We start from the raw sequence: 16,343 nt of genomic DNA, 5'->3' as shown, positions 1-16,343 counted from the left end.
AGCCCATTTCCTCTGCAAGTTTATTCGATTAACAACAATCAGGGCAAACCAGACCAGAGTCGAGCTAAATTGAGTGGAGTGGTGTTGAGGGAGCACAAGCCAAGGAGAAGAAGGAGGACCAAAGGCATTTGCCAAATGAGCAAAGGAAGCAGGAGACCGAAGACCTTGCAGATGGATCGGGGGGAAAGTGTGACCTGATGTCGAGGTAGAAAAGCCATTTACACTTCCTCGTAATTGTAAATTATGTGCAACTTGGCGGAGGAAGTACGAGTGCTGTAAGCTGCGTCCCCGTTTGAGGTCCCTCGATGATGACATCCAACTAGTTGACAGGAGTTTCCATAGGGCGCAAGGCCATAAGAGGAAGCAGCCCCACAGGCAAATTCAATTAGCACATACACAGCCCACACACACAAACATACACTCACGTTCTCGTAGTCGTATCGTCTGCATTTTAGTGTTAGTCGGTGAATTAAATTAGTGTATGTTCCACAAACAATATCCCCATCCCCATCCGAAAAAGAAACGCCAATAGAAGTTGTCTCTCAGCATCTCATTTGCTGGCGGTATCATATTTCAAAAATTTGCTTCTCAATCAATGGAGGGCCATTGTTCTTGGCTCCTCCGGCAGCATCCACCACCAGAACCACAATTAAGGTTAATGACATTGATAAATTGAAAATGCTGGTTATTGGGGTTTCTGGGTTGCGCCAAACTTGATCAAATTCAATTATATATTTTGCCAATACTCTCCCGCTTTCTCAGCCCCCGCCCCCTCCTCGAGCTGGCAACCGAGTGACACATTTCTGTTCCCTCGCTGTCTTTCAATGTACATATCTCGGAATTGGATTGCCAGTCTTGACCGAATGGTCAGTCAGTGGTTTCTGGGCTTGGCCCAAGCCACGTTCCAGTTGGACAGGCTTCTATGGTCAGATTTTGATTCGGCCAAGTGTGAGTGGGGGTGTGGGCGTGTTGATTGTATCTTAGTATCTTGCTAATGCCAAAACACTAATGCGAATTGCTTTTGGTTTCGATAAGCTTTGAATATAGGGTGGCTAAGGGGCTAGCAGTGGTTTAATAGGTTAATAGGTTTTATTATGACTAGGAATGTTTTTAGAAAATTAAATATATTTCAGCTTCTACGAACATATTTGATGGCATATTTTCATGAAGTACTTATTCTTGAAGCTTTCTCAGAATTGAACTCGTATTCCCAAGGGTAATACAAAGTATGGCTAGAATTACAACAGCAAAGCCGCTGTGACCCTGAGACTTTTGGTTATTTTTAGAACATTTAATTAATTAAATTTAGTTGAAGTAGCACAAATTGCAGACATTTTCTTGGAATGCACAAACCTACGTAAGTGCTTGTCTTTGTACTCACTCTATGTACAACACCCTGTAATGTTATTTTACTCATGCCTATCTCTTTTCTCATACTCTCCAATCGAAGCCCCTGCTCATATGCAAATCTCATGAGATGGGCGTAGCACATACTATACGCACAGCTGACCCAGCGGGAACTGGAACTTAAGCCGAAGCTGGAACTGGAACTGGATGCCATATCTATTAATACTCGTACGACCACGAGTACGGGTGTACGAGCAATACTCTCTCTGCTCCACTCTGGTTGCTGTTGTGCTGCTCGCACTTTTGCTGTTATGGAATTACAAATGCGAGTATTAGTACCCAGTGCATTTGGATTGAGCTACAAAAGCAGCAGAAAAAATAAACAAATAAATGAATAAGAACCCAGCGAGAGCGATTTCAAGCTAATTTGTTGCTTGATGATATTAAATGACTAGCTTTTGAGGGGAGTCGGGGGCACCGGGACAGGGATATACGCAGAGAATAGGTTGAGTGTGGGAGGTGGGGGGTGAGTTGTGGTTATTCCGGAGAGATAAATCAAATGCAAAGTTTACTTGTTGACTTTGTGGGTTACAGTGGGGTGCAGAGGGGTAGGACTGGTAGTGGAAGGCGGCGGTTTGGGTTGAGGTTTCGTCTGGCAAAAGCTTTAAATGCCAAATGTATACAACTTACTGCAGGGTAAACCCAGGGCGCTGCTGGAGTCTGTGTGTGTGTGTGTTCGGGGGAGCTTTGCCTTGTGGCTTTCTCGTCTATTTTTAGGTTCGTTTTTACCATTTTTGTTTGCTGCTTGCCAAGTTTTTGGCAGCTTAAGAGCTTGCGACTGCATCATCGTCATCATGGGGAAAGGAAAGGCTTAGCAAAGTATCTTTTGACGAATTGAGATACTTGGGAAAGGGATTACTTCAGCTGTAATTAGCTGTTGCCTCGCGAAGAGATGTGTCTGGATGCTTGCACAAGGATAGAGCACAGTCTGACCGAATTTTCGGGTGACGGATTGCACTTAATTTTATAAAATCTACTACCAGGAACAGTACTATTCTTCCGATCAACCCCTACATAATTGTGGACTCACCGTATTCCGCTGACATGGCGCACATTGGCTGATGATGATGCGCATGCGGATGCGGATGATGTGGATGCTGCGGACAGATGCCCTCATGCGGATGTGGGGCAATGTAGTACTCCGGATAGAACTCGCTCGGATACGGTATGTAGAGCTGCCCGGGCGGCAGCTGCGCTGGCGGCGGTGGTGCCACATTTGGTGGTCCAATGCCGTTGGTACCATTGATGGAGCCGTTGCCCTGACTACCGCCACTGCCACTGGAGATGCTGCTCACACTGCTGGCCGAGGATCCTCCTCCACCGCCTCCTCCGTTGGGTGAGACTCCTCCTCCGCCGCCATGTCCATTCTCATGGGGCTGGGGTGGTGGCTGATGGGGCTGCTGCTGTGTGTTTGGAGGATGCGGCGGCGGTGCATGGTGGAGGGCGTGCGGCGGTGGTGGCGGCTGCTGCAGCATGTGCTGGTGATGCTGCATGGCGGCCATCAGAGCCAGTTGCTGCTGTGGGTGGTGCAGCGCACAGACGGGCGGCACAATCTGTGCCCCCTGCGGCGGAGTTGCGGTCTGCTGCAACAACGGGGGCGATGCCGGCAGTGAACAGTTGGAGGAACCACCGTCCGAAGGTGAATGTTGCTGCTGCTGCTGCTGCTGCTGCAGTTGTTGCTGCTGTGGTTGATGCTGCTGATGCAGTTGTTGCTGCTGTGGTGGCGGTTGGGTTGCAGTTGCCACTGTTTGCTGCATGTGTTGATGTGGTCCTGGTGGTGGTGGTGCTGCTGCTACTACTACTGCAGCTGGTGGTGATGCCTGCAACATGACCATGTTGCACGCTGGCGAGGCCGAATTGCTGTTCAGGCTCGTTGTCGAGGATGTGGTCGATGAGCAGCTGCCACCCGCATTGCTGTTGTTGTTCTGGATGTTGCTGCTGCTAATGTTGCTCGTTTTGTTGGTGTTGCTGCTGCTGTGTTGCTCTGCAACATTCAGTCGCACCATCGTATTTCACTTGCTTGAATATCTCAATATTCGATTTTGATTGTAGTCCCTTTTAGTATTTTATCAACATTTTTGCTGCAACTTTGTGGCCAGCTTTTGGTTAATATTTTATGTTATTTATAGTGTTTTTTTTTTGTATCTGCAAGAAATTGTTTATCTCAAATTAATAGGCGAACAAGGAGGAGGACAGGAGGAGAGCTGGGGCTCTTCTCCCACTTGGTTACCAATCCAAAAACGTTATCTTTTCTCTTTGCAGCGATAAGACTCGAGAAGCAAGTCCCCACTGTGCGGCCCTGTCCGTGGCCCCCCATCCAAGGTTATCTAGACAATATTCTTGGAATTCCCTATTGGTTTTTAGATTTTGCTAGACTACAAGTTGCGAGATCATTTCTAATACGATTCCAAAAGAACTACAAGTTCTAGGGGAACGAATTAGTACGGGAGAACGTGACATAAAAAGATTATAGAAATTATGGTACACCTTTTATGCTTTGCTTTCATATTTGTTTATCCCACTTGCCATCCAAATCTTGACCATTTCATTAAGGCAAAGAGAAAGACCAACCGCAGTTGCGACACATGCTCGTCTAATGCATATTTGACTAAATATTTAGAGAGTAAACATTAGTCTGGGTCGCTGAAAAAGACTTCCGTTCTAAATTTCCTGGAATTTCGTTTAGCATGAACAACGCAAAATCATAATTCATATTGGAATTATCTCTCATCGCCACCGAACAACCGATTCATTAAAGAATACAGCCAGGGTTTCAGCAACAACAATTACAACAGGGACCCAAAATATTTCACCAAAAACAACAACAGGTTACAAAAAAAAGCCTAAACAAAAAAACCACCAGTTGCCACACTAGACACCAAATAAACAGCACAAAATCTACAATAACAGCTTCAACAACAAATTCAACAATTATGTATGTATGTACGTATGTATGTATGTATGTACATACATACATACATAAGTATTGTATGCACACCAACAACTGATCACAAAACTGCGCATTGTGTCAATTTGACAAATAATTGAAATACTTGCACAAAAGGCACACAAAAACTGAACTACAAAGATACTAAAGAAACGGGGTGAGAGAGAGATGGGGGTATGTGAGATGGGGGAACGGGAACACCACCCACATTCAAACGAACAACAAGGGAATGGCATAAGAGATAAGAGTGAAAACTAACGGCAGCTACAATAACAGCGAAGCAATGTTAATAAGAACTGCTCGGCTCGGCTCGCAACAACAGCAACACCAACGGCTCCAGCAGCGGGCACTTAAATGAAACCCCGCAAATAACAAACAGAAAGTGAAGGCAAAACAGAAACGAAACTGCATGAAAAATAGCAACAAACAAAAGTGAGTAGTGCTCTACGGAACATAATGCGACCAAGGGGTACTCATCAATCAGAATTATGTATGGCATTTGTGGAATAACCAGAAGATAATTGCATTGCAATTTGTAGAGGGAAAATAGAGAATGGAATGTGTTTTACTTCTTCGAGAAGACGACAAGAAACATCAACAAGTAAATGGAGTTTACACGATCTTCATGGTAGTCCCTTGAGAAGTGATTCTAAGTACTCGTGTAGCTTGATTTTCTGTGTCATAAATGCGTCACAGTTCTGCCTTGCCCTCTATGACTACAGGGTATGCCAAGCAACAACAAAATTAAAACGTAAGCGTGTCTTAATCGTTCGATTTGGTATTCCCTCCACCACACCCGCCGCTCTACTCTTCGTTGTCGAACCTCTCTCTCCCTATCATTGTCTGAGGGTTTGACCCACGCTTCGACTGTCTGTGTGGCGAAATTTGATGCCTGCGCTTTGTTGTTCTTGTTGTTTGTGTTGCTTTTGTCGTTGGGTGTTTTCATTTAGCTGTTAATGCAGCTTTACTTTAATGGGTTTCTTTTTTGGCCCTTTCGCTCGTTACGTCTGTCCGCATTTATCGCACCTTCCACAAGGCGGACAGACATGACAGAGCCAACCGACCGACTGACTGAACACTTTTTTCGACAAAGGTGTTGGGTGTTGCATATCCAAATACACCGAGAGACAGAGAGGGGACAGAGAGTGTCCAGGGTTCAATGACCGACTCATTAGCCAGCAGAAATAATTTCCATTTCGGGGTGCATTGACTGCCGGAAATCATCGCGCAAATATCCATTTGAGAAACGAAATCAAAAACAAATTTAAGAATGGCATTCCATTCCGCGGAAATTCTTCAAGTGGTGAGAGTTGTCCAGGGATCGAGGCAAATATGAAAGCAGAATTGTAAATGGAATTCTGGAGAACAATATGGAGGGAATCTTCATGAGTTGTGTACGTATGACATTTAAGAATATTTCGTAAATTATTCGCTTCATTCTTCGATTCAAAAAGAATGCTCGAAAATGCTTCAGAACATTTTTAAGGGGTATTTCAATTACCAATTGGGAATATTCTATTTCTGCCATAAGCCTATGAATTATTTGTCCCAAAATGCGTACATTCCCTTAGGTTATATGAAACAATAGTAAATATTATTTTTGGAATTTATTTAGGTGAAAATTGGCTTGAATATTTCAACATTCATCTAGAAATTCCACGAATTAATCAAAATGCAATGGAATTGTGGGCTATGTAATTCATTTTTAGCAATTTTAATTTTTAATGGTTGCTTATTGTTACCATTTCCCACAGCCATTAATGTAATTCCCAATGGCTTATTGTACTTATCCAAAAATCTTTCCCACACTGGTTTTTTTCCACCCATTAAGAAAGTTCAACTCATTTAATTCTTAGAAAAATGCTCAAGATGCTTCTGGAACACTCTCTTCAACATTGAAGATTTCAGTGTGAATAGAGTTGTAAAATTGTGCCCCCAACCACCAGACAAATTATCATAGAACTAGAAGTAGAACAATTTTTTTATGCTTAGAAATTTCCATTGCAAATGCTTTACGTGGGTTGCATTCTAATTGATTTAGTGCGTCTGCTGCAACACCACGACAACAACAGCAACAACTACAACATCAATTACCAGCAAACAACAACTTCAACATTTTGTTGCAGTGGCAGAAGCATCTGGTGAAGAAGTAGGGGAACTGCCGTTGCAACTAGAAGAAGCATCAGCGGCAGCAGAAGAAGCAGACGAATGAAGTGCGACTGTTGTCACCTGTCTCAATATGCACTCTCATGGCTGTCTCAAGTACTCGCCCAGAGACCTCGCCCCATCTCGCCACACTCCACCACACCCTCCCTACATGCCACGCCACACACAGCCCGCCCGCAGACAATGGTAGACACACGCACCTCCAATGTTGACGCTGACGCTGACGTCGACTGCAGACAGCCAGAGGGAACACGGCACAGGTGTGATAGAGGGAGGGAGGGAGCGTAGACAGAGGCAGCGACTGAGACTGAGACTGAGACAGAGGACACCACGCGGAAATCTACGCAGCTTAGCAATCTGCTTCTTTCTCTTTTGCCATACCCTGTAGACGTGAAAGTACACAAGAGTTTCGGGTTTGCTTAGGTGTTGGTAACAGGAAGAAGGAAGTGATTTCGACTAATGGTTAATGGTTAAAATAATGGATAAGTTTGCACAGCTGGATTTCTGATATCTTGGATTTCTAACTATACGTTTCACTCTCACAACCAAGAATATTCTGTAATAGCTATTATATAAATATTATTATTTGGTCTGACATTTAATTCAAAAATAATTACAGATTGCATCTGGAATAATGGAAAAAAAACTTGCTTGAGTTATTGTTGTTCTCCAATGAAATGTTTTTGGGCATTCCTGTGATCTACTGCCATATCTTTCAGGCATTTCTACTCATCGGATTACAAGAGTAATTTTTAACTTCCATCCCATTCCAAGTCTGCAAATTAGGTATCGTCATAGTCTCCATATAGACCATACAGCTCCTGACTTGTTTTGTTTATGGTGTTTCTTGTTTTTTTTTGCTATATTAAATGGCAGACAGATGAAGAGGAGACATTTGTAGACTTTTTTCTTAACACCCGCCGCATTTGTGTCAAAAGTGTCTAGACCGGCTTTAGGTGTTTCCAGAGGTGCTGCTGAGGGTGGGCGTGTCGGATGAGTAGGCGTGTCAGGCCACTCAACGGCAACGCATTTGCGACACGTTGAACGTCTTGATGAGGCCATTTGTTGTGCCACAGAGTGTGTGTGAGTGTGTGAGTGTGTGCGTGTGTTTGTGTGTGCGTCTGCATTTCTTGAAGGTAAATCCAAAGTGTCAACAGAATCTGAAAGTGTTGTCAGTTCAGTCGGTGCCGTCCACGCTCCAAAGGTGTCAAATGTCTAATGAATTATTGAGCAGCTATAAAACGAAGCGAAGACCCCATAGAACCGAAATGGCAAGATGTCGTGATGTGACATAAAAAGTTGTTTCGGGAACAGTCCTGAATCGTGTTGGGTAACTGTTTTAAGCGGGTTTTTATCTGTAGAGACTCTAGCACTGTCGAGAACTAATAAAATCGCAGATATCTTCAGTGTTCATAAGTCAGCTAACAAAAGTGCATTGAAAATTAAACAGAAAAAATCTTCGAGCATCTATATTTCGTGGCGTTAACTCATTAACACCTAATGAGCATTCCCCAAGTTCAGTTTCCCAAATGGCAAACCCTTTCCACCTACAATGAAGGTAAATTTACATTTTTTCCTCCCTGCGGTGTCTGTTGAGTTAGTGGAAGTGATAAATATTTCAGGGCAAGCCCCAGCAAGTCAACACTTTCCCATTCACAGAAGCCCCGAAGACAAAGCAATTGACTGAGTTCCACCACGGCTCTGGCTGGGCTCTCTTTTTCTTTTAACTCTTTTTGTTTTGTTTCTTTTTTTTTGCTACTTTACCTTTGCCATTTTCATCAGCTTGGTGATTCCTTTTCTACTTCTTCTTCTTCTTTGTCGACGTTGTTGTTTTTCTTGATTTTTCTTCTTCGACTTAACAAATGGCTTACTTTGTGTGCAAATAGCAATGGCAGAGGCAATTTTTCTAACGGTAATTTCTAACATTTACCTAGTTACCGTTAATAGACAAGTTGGCCAAGTTGGCGAGCCAAGACATGAAAAAATGCCTGGCCAAAGACGGGCCGTGGTGCAGCCATGACGGCAGTGGCGACCATTTCACAGCTTTCTTTGTGCGCCGCGCTCGAGTGCATCGAGTCGTCTGGTGCACCACTGGCACTGGAGGATGGGAGGGTGGAGAGAGTGTGGAAAGTGGGGAACTCCCAGTGCGTTCGCCGCCAAGCCAAACCAAACCAAACCAAATCTCCTTTAGACCATGTTCAATGACTGGTTATTGGTTCCGTTTAGAATGATTTCTGGTTCACCTAAAGACTGGAATCCATCAACACAAATATCCGCAAGGCTTGCAACAACGTTGCACATGCCACACCGAACTTAATTACATAAGCAAATGCTCGTACACACATACCATAATTATTTCCTCCTGCGGCTGCTTGACGATTTTCCCAAAGAAAACCAGTGAAATATCCCAAAAAAAAGAGGCGACACACATGTTTCCATATGCAACAAATTGCAGATAACAAGCGGCAATCTACTCCTCCTCCTCTGCCACCTGTTGTGACCAGCTGCATGCTGCTGCCGCGGCAGCTTCTTCTTCGCTTAATGACTGTGGTTGTGGCACACAGATGCACACACAAAAACACACACACGGTTACATGAATTCATATGATAATGATTTCGGTTGTTGTTTTTTTGGCATTTCTGGTTATTGTTTGAATTTTTCATTTGTGGTTTGGTTTTTTTGTGCTTTTGTTGCATAAGTCGATGCCATAAAAACAATGCAGCCACAATTTGTGGCAGCGTTGGTGGCTAATTACTCGGAAGGCGATTGCATAAAGACAACTCTGCTTATTTCTAGCTGGGAGTGTTTCATGTTTGCAGGTTGCTGACTCAGGCCCAGAGGTATTTTCTGATACTTCGAGAATGATTAAGGGAAAAATGGTGTTCAGACATATTTAATATCAATTTCAATTCCCAACTTTTACATTTAAAGTGTTACACAAACTGAATGAAATTCATGTTTGCCTGATGAATGAAATTCCTGATGGCCCATATTCCAATTGCCATGAATCCGGTTCACAATTTACGACCATTAAGTGCGAGGTTGAAGGATCCTTGTGGAACACCTAGTGCTAATTAAAACGTTCGTGTGACTAGCAAGGATATCTCCATCCCTATCAAAACACTCCAACATCACGATATGCCAGTGTGTGCGTACATCTATCTGAATATTCATGTTAAACACGCCCAATGGCGCCCTCGGGCTGTCACCAGGGTATGCAAAAATAATCCCAAAACGGAACGGAATGGAATGGAATGGTGGTGATAGTTGTAGGGATAGTGCGGACAAGGATGGGGATGGGGGTGCACACATGCAATGCGGTTTTTCAATTTCCCCGATAACCAACTAACACTGGGCTGGGCGTTCGGAGTTGAGCGGGGTGTCACACTGTCAGTTGGAGGCGTGGCATGTAAACCGCATAAATGACTAAATAAATGCCCTTGGAACACACACATTAGATGCGGGTGGGCGTGACCGATGCAGTCAACGGCATTATGACAATGTGCGGCACACACAAAAATTTTAGTAAGTATTTTCCACGGCCGCATGCGGGCCTGGGGTGCGATATGCGATGTGGGTGCCAGGGAAAACCTTTGCCCCCTAATGATAATCAAAATGTACTTTAAATATTGCATAACCAATAAATTCCAAAAGGCAAATGCCAAAAACCATAAATAGCTCACAAAGTACCTCTAAAAACGATATATAATAAGGGGAATGGAACCCTTTCCCAAAGAGTAAAATCACTTCACATATGACCTGCTATCCGTGATTGCTCCTAATTGGCACTCTTTGCATTTTAAATGCACCAAAAAAGTTCGGTTACAGTTTACCACCATTCTATAAGTATCTTCCTCACATCCACACACAATCATAATCTAGCACACACTTTGGTAATGAAATAAATTATTCGAATTTATTGAAGTTTGGCGACAGAAACGACTCGAACCTACAACGAGCCATCCGTGGAGCATCCATGGGCAAGCGAAGGCCATAAACTCAAAATGTAATTTAATTGTTGTCGACAGTAAAAACTTATCTCATAAATGCAGCAATCATTGTGCCACACATACTCGTACTCGTACAGAGCGAAAAAGAACGAAAAGGATGGAGAAGGAAGCATTTGCATTTTAGTCATTTTTGTGGACTCTGATGGGGCTCTGAATGTGGCACAGGCAGCAGCTCCTGCTGCTGCTACTGCTGGCATTTCTCCTCCTTCCTGCTCTTGGCTTTTTTGATAATTGCATTCCTTAACTGTTACTCCGGAAAAACTCTCTGAAATCCCCCTTGTACGACTATGGCACTCTTCCTCGCTAATTGGTAGACATTTTCATTCCGCCTTCTGTTTTTTTTGTGTTTGCTACATTTTTCGTTTTTTTATAATTTCCATTTTGTAATTTTGCAATTGTAGTTTGTTCGAGTGAAAAATTAAAAAACGGCATACAAAAAACGGAATTAATTGTGGGCAGGCATTGAGGCATGTAATTAGCGGCATGTGGAAGCGTGAAAATCCCGGAAAAACAGGGAAACATTTTTTTAGACCAAAATATTATTCAAGAAAATAAATGAATAAACTTTTAAAAATGTTTTGCGTTTGCAGAAAAATGCAGACATAAAAATGAAAACGGAAATGAAATCTTTTACTCAAATTGAATAGCCCTTTCTTTTCCTGTTTGTTCAATATTGGAAACCTCTTGACAAAATACTCAATTTATTTGCGTGAAGAAAAAAAAAAAATATATATTTTCTCTTGGGTCTACCAAATAGTCACCTGGGCTTAAGTTTCAGGTAATCAAAATATTTCCATAGCTTCCCCAGATTTATCGGCAACTTAATCAATTTCCAATCTGCTGGTTATCACGACAACAAATTCCCAGAGAATTTTTCTGATACCACACGAAAATGCCTTGAGGGGTGTCTCTGACTGTGTCATGGAGCAGTGGGCAGGGGCATGTGCTGCAAATATCAAAAATAGCTGGGATGCATATGGCAGACGACAATCGATGCATACGATTTCCAGACCCACTCGAAAAAGCAGAAACCAATTCCCAAAAAATAAAAAAAATAACGTTGAGAAGACCCAAAAAATTTCCAGAAATATTTATGATGCACACACGTACATTTTAGTTCGGGTTGCAGCAGCAATTTTCCGACTGTTGAGCTGAATGGGTGGGAAAATGGGAGAGGAAATAAAGGAAATACCTAAACAAAATTTAATCGAAACTCGGCAGCTGAGGGGAAACGCGGTTGAGGATGCACTCTTGCACGGGACGGTTGAGTTTATTAGTTTATAAAGTTTGAATTTTGTTTGTGTGTGCCATTTGGTTCATGTGTGAAAATTGCTTTGCCAATACTTGTCCACAAAAAAAAAATGGTACAAATAATAAACTAAATAAGGCAAAAACTGGGAAAACTTCAAACTTCGGGTTTTTCTAGCAAACAAAATAAAATCATACAAAAAATAATTCCAACAACTGTTGCCCCCCGATGGCTCTCTAATTGGAAACTTTGCACACTGTGAGGTTTTTCCACCAATTATAACCAAACCGACAAATACTTTTTGTTGTTTGAGGGTGCCTTTCCCTCTATGCTACACACATATGTACATATGTACATACATGTGTGTGGATATAGACCCTTAACCCGCCTTCCGCTTTAGTTTGTGTGTGGACTATTTTTTAGGTGGGTTTATTTTTTATTTATTAGAAAATCCTCCACAGTATTCAACAATTTCTTGTTGCCTTAATTTGTAGTAAATGTATGCATGTTTTTTGTTCCGGTTTTGAGTTCACATTTTTTGCTGTGTCAATTGAAATGAATGAGTTTTTGCAAAACTATGCGAAGCTTCCACAACTCTAAATAAAGTTTGGGAAATATAGTTATACTTTATTAAGGGAATAACTTTCGGTACAAAAATCATGGAGAAAAGGCAAGTATAAGTCAATAAATTAGTGAATATTTCTACTAATGAATACATTATCTAATTGAATTTATTTCAAATTTGTTTGTTATTTTACAGACAAAAATCTGTAAATTAAAGAGCAATTACCCCCTAGTTATAGTCACTGTCCTAAAATCTCCATCTCTACTCCAACTCCCTCAATAATCTCTGTGGAAGCAGCACTTACTCTGACACATAATTACGCCATGATTAGATCCGATTAGTGTTAATCTTTTTCAGTATTTCTTTATGTTCTGTTCTGTTTCCATTGTAAAATCTCGGCACGCAATAGGAATAAAAGGAGCATTTACGAGTGCGTGATTCCTATATTAATGCAGTCCGGGCACAGGACGTGAACGGGGGGGATTCCGTTTCAGAAGTGTTTGCGTGGCATGCGAGAAGACCACAAAATTGGCCAGACAAAAGACGAATCAGCCGTTGCAAAGATTCCACTCTGACAAATGTCATAAAATTTGTTCAACGATTTATTTTTCTTTTTTGCTTTTCCTTCTCTGCCTTTTCTTGGCTAAATATGATTTTTGTCTCCTTCTTTTTTTTTATTATAATTTGTCATATTTTGTCATTTAGCATTATAGTTTGCCATTCCATTCCCCGAGGGAACACATGGGTTCTTCGGAGTTGGAGATGGGTTTGGGTTTGGGTTCTTGGACAGCGTGACTGGTCTCTAACTCTGGTGGGACAGTTTTCTCATGGCATTTTCCTACTCATATCTCATTTGGATTTTGGTTTGCAGAATGGTTTGGGCGATGGATGTGTGGTATGGTGCTTTTGGACCGCTCTAAAGTCGGCGCCTATGGGCACACACACTCTCGCGGGCTCACACATGTCCGTCTGTCCGTGCTGTATGTGTGTCTGTCTTTCTGATCTGCTTGACAACAGTGGAATACGAGCAGAACGGAAATGCTGCTGTTGCCCCTGCCTAACCAGAGCCGAACAACCCCAAAGAATGGAAACGGACCGAAAAAATGTATGGTATGGCTAGGGGAATCCCCAAACAATGAGCCTGGGCCAAGTCCATGCCAGAACGGACATGCCAGAAGCAACAACAATGTACAGAGCAAAATTTCAGTGCCCGCTGCCAAGAAAGCAAAAAAAAAAAACGAACAAGGAGAAGCAAACAATCCCCAGTGAGGCAGCAGCGGAAGAGACTTGACAACATACGCAACATGGGCGAAAAATGAGTGGCGACGCCGACGAGAACGACGACGACGGCGCACATGGCGTATGAGTGACGAAACGAGGCAGAAAGAAAACTCCAGACTCCCCAGAACCCCAGACTCCAGTTCAAAGGAGGTCCCAAAACTGAGCTGGGGCACACGCCCCGCACAGATTTGATAGTTTTTATCGATTTAAGTGGATTTTGGCCACACACAAAACGGAGCGGAGCGTTCATGGTGAGCAAGGGGCTAGAGAGCTGCCAGAGGGCCGCCTCACAGATATGGTTTGAGAGGCGCAAAACGGGGTGGTACAGAGCCCGGGGCAGAATCAGATATATATACAGACAGCCTTGATTTTTGGCAAACGTCGCGGCCCCAAACAAATAAACATAAAACAAGCAAAAATGTGCCTTTCGTTAATTTCTTGAAGACGAACTAAGGGAACACCCTTCCCAGGGAAATGTTAGGTATATTAGTAGCAAGAAGCATTTATAGCAGAGGCTTGAAATCTTTTTAATGCAGAGTTGAAATAATAATGCTTATGTGGCTGGAATAAGCTAGAGGTTGAGCTGAGATTTCAGTATTCCGCCTAACTGTAAGAGCATACCGGCTTCATTGTAGCTCATTTCAGTGTGTTCTGTCAGCGCGAGTGTGTGGCGCGTGTGGCAATGTGCGTTGTCTGCGTCTTGGCAGCCGGCGTAGATAAGCGTTCCTACACCAAAAAAAACCACACAAAAAAACTGTGTTTGTGGCAAGCATTGCGTTAGCGCTACAGCCACTGCCGCTGCCGCTGCTTCTGCTTCTCTGACAAACAGAAATCAAAACTCAAAGTTTTGCGTATAAAGCATAAAGCTTCGACCATGAATTGTTTAACTTTTTGTGTTTTTTTTTGTTTCAGCATCTTTACCATTTTTCTTCATTTATTTCATTTCTTTCGATTGTAGCAGGAAGTGTATGCGTGTGCCACGCCCACCCCACTGAATGCCCCCATTTAGCCCACCCTCTTTATCAACACTACTGCGGCGACCCCGAGCAAATGCGTAAAAATTATGCCACAGCTTGAACGACGGACTCGCTGCTCGGCACGAGGCAGAGGAAAAAAACGGACTGAAAAAAAGATAAATGGGGAAACAAAATGCGGAACTAGAGGAACTACGGATGTTGGGATGTTGGGGAATGGAACGAACACAAACGAACGAAAAGCAAAGCAAACCAAAGCCAAAAACTGGACAACCAATTTACTTTTATTTCATATATGCCTGCTTGAGGTTTGTACTAGGGGTTATCCTTTACGGGTGGAGATCCTTTACTCTCTCTCTCATTTTTTGCGGAGAGGCGTTAAATATTTCCCAGATATGTGCATAATTTATGCCGACAGGCAGAGCCGAGCCGAGCCGAGCCAAGAAAAAAACTACAGAAATAATAAAATGGAGATAAAAAATGTATTTATTTTGCGCATATTTACGCATGGGCCAACCGAAACTACTACTATTATTCCCAGCTCCCCTCCCTTCTCGGATTCCCCACGTTCCGTGCGTTTTCGGATAGAAAAAGTGCCCCGGCTAAATGCGCATAAATATTAAATGAGCTGGTAGATGGTATTGTAGCTGGTAGCCAGAGAGTGTATCAATTGTTCCTCCTCTTTTGCAGCCCTACTATTGTTACTGTTGCTGTTTGCCGAAGCCTTAGACTGGAAGATGATGATTTAGTTTTCAGCACTCTATTGCAATAAATTCCATTTGCCAGGCCATTTCCAACTGGTTTTGTCAGGGCGACTCTTGTCTGTCTGCCTGCCCGTTTGGTTACTCTCTCTCTCTCTCTCTCTCTCACTCCAGCGTTATGTACCATCATACCATCGTACACATATAGATATCCCTCCTAACTGCTTGGCACTCAACATTATAAATTGCCGCATGAGTGGGGCGGTGGGGAGAAGTGGTAGCAGGACTGGGTCCAAAGCCATTGCAGCCAAACAAAAACTTATTATTTATATTGTATGTTTGTCCGTTTTGTGGGTCTGTATCATATACAAAGTACTAGAGGGATTGCAGAGAGAGAGCTCCACTCTAATAAATAATTATCGTATTGTTTAAGTCTCGAATGGAATGCCATAAATCATGTCTTGGCCACTAGACGTCGCGAGATATTTGACTCTGAATTATTATCATCACAGTCCCATCAGACTGATAAGAACTATGGCGACAGTGTGCAACAAAGAGAGAGAACAAGACTGAGGGTGAGGCCAAAATGGACTGGTAAAGAGCCAAGGACAGTTGGTGGAACAAACTGTTGGTGGTATGTCCCCAAGGGATCTCGGTTCTTGCTAGAGCTATCCCAGTGAAACGTGAAATGTTAACTTTAGTTGAAATCTTATATATAGAGCACATGCAACAATTTCTAAAACTTTAAAGAGCATCTCAAATCCTTAAAGGCAATCCTTTTCGTAATACCTCAGCATCTCCATTGAAATCTAAGCTCAAGACTTCTTCAAGATAAACAAAATCTCTAAGAAACTTGAAGCTCATTCAGCTTACCACACTTGAAACCATTTTCTATCCATTTCATAGGCAATTTATTCAAAATTTATACAGAAAACTCTGGGATTTGCTTCACTTAAATCTCATATGAATATCTAATCTGTTTGTCTTAAATCCACTCGGCTCGCACCAACCAAGCCCCGACTGAACCCTAAAAACGTTAAGC

General features: G+C 42.7%; 1 protein-coding gene across 1 annotated transcript in view; it reads right to left on the bottom strand.

Annotated features, from left to right (window-relative positions):
- LOC117901874 overlaps positions 1-16,343 on the bottom strand; it is a 148,471-nt gene that overhangs the window by 58,483 nt on the left and 73,645 nt on the right.

Source organism: Drosophila subobscura, chromosome U (genome assembly GCF_008121235.1).
Source record: "Drosophila subobscura isolate 14011-0131.10 chromosome U, UCBerk_Dsub_1.0, whole genome shotgun sequence".
NCBI lineage: Eukaryota > Metazoa > Arthropoda > Insecta > Diptera > Drosophilidae > Drosophila > Drosophila subobscura.
Note: the sequence above shows the minus strand (reverse complement) of the source record. Positions and strands in the feature narration are given on the sequence as shown.